Source organism: Morone saxatilis, unplaced genomic scaffold (genome assembly GCF_004916995.1).
Source record: "Morone saxatilis isolate NCDOM2014 unplaced genomic scaffold, NCSU_SB_2.0 Contig22, whole genome shotgun sequence".
NCBI lineage: Eukaryota > Metazoa > Chordata > Actinopteri > Moronidae > Morone > Morone saxatilis.
In genome coordinates this window covers 17,477,419-17,478,436 of record NW_023339785.1, presented here as the reverse complement: position 1 = coordinate 17,478,436, position 1,018 = coordinate 17,477,419, and the positions used below count along the sequence as shown (strand labels likewise).

General features: G+C 46.4%; 1 protein-coding gene across 1 annotated transcript in view; it reads left to right on the top strand.

Annotated features, from left to right (window-relative positions):
• nlgn3a (neuroligin 3a) overlaps window positions 1-1,018 on the top strand; it is a gene marked incomplete in the record, with an annotated part of 115,557 nt that overhangs the window by 40,151 nt on the left and 74,388 nt on the right.

The window sequence follows — 1,018 nt, the reverse complement described above, 5'->3', positions numbered from 1 at the left end:
TCTCTCTCTCTCTCTGTCTTCCTCACTCTTTGCCCTCCCACCTCCTCTCATTCTCACCACTCTCAGGGCTTAGGGGGGGGAAAAAAGAAAAGCAGGGAGTTGGACAGAGATGGAGGGAAGGCAGGAGAGAAACAGGGAGAGACAGGGGAGGGTCTGTGAGTGAAAGCGATACAAAGTGAGGGAGGGGAAGGCGAGAAGCTACACAGAACGCGGGGGGAGCAGGAGTGAAAATGAGAGAGAGTTTCTTGTCTTGTCTCCCAGCTCTAGCTAGCCAGCCAGTAATTCAGTCTATTCCTCAGACAGAGGCTTTTTTCTTCCCTCTACCTCTGGATGTGCTTTATCTGGCTGGAGTGTCGCTCCAGCTGGGTATCAAGCCCCGATTCGGGAATAGAATAAACAACATTTTACCAAAAACTGAAGCACAAATTTAACTGCCTGCAATGCCAAGCAAGACCGTGCAAATAAATTGTTGCACAGAGATAGGCCTGGGTAAAAAGGAGCTGCATGGTAGCATTGTGTAATTAGCCGATGCGTTTTCCCTATCACTGTCAAGCCAGATTAGCCTTCTCCCTGGTTAGGAGATGTGTCAGAGTACCTCTCTCTTTATTCTCCCTAATGGCTTCCTACGTGTCTATATTGGGAAGTGGGTCTGCCTCCTGGAAGGCAACACAAAACCAAATACAACCCTAATAGTTTGGTTTATATGATAAATATTTTCTTTGGTAAATGACAAGGCGCATTTTCAGCTGAGATGGCCAATTACTGTAATAGAGTTGAACTCAGCATAATGAGTGGACATTCATTTGTTTCTCATAGAGCAGATATGATAGAATATTGCCTCCATTTCCATTAGTAGGCCAGCAGACTCTATCCTTACAGCTGGTATCTGAGAGGTGACCGTCAGCTTGTCTGTTCGTGGCCACCATGTGCTATATCTGCTGTATCTGAATCTGAGCTGACCCCTTGATTAGAGTGGGTGGACCACAATGTGAATGTGTTAATGATGGACACTCTTGCA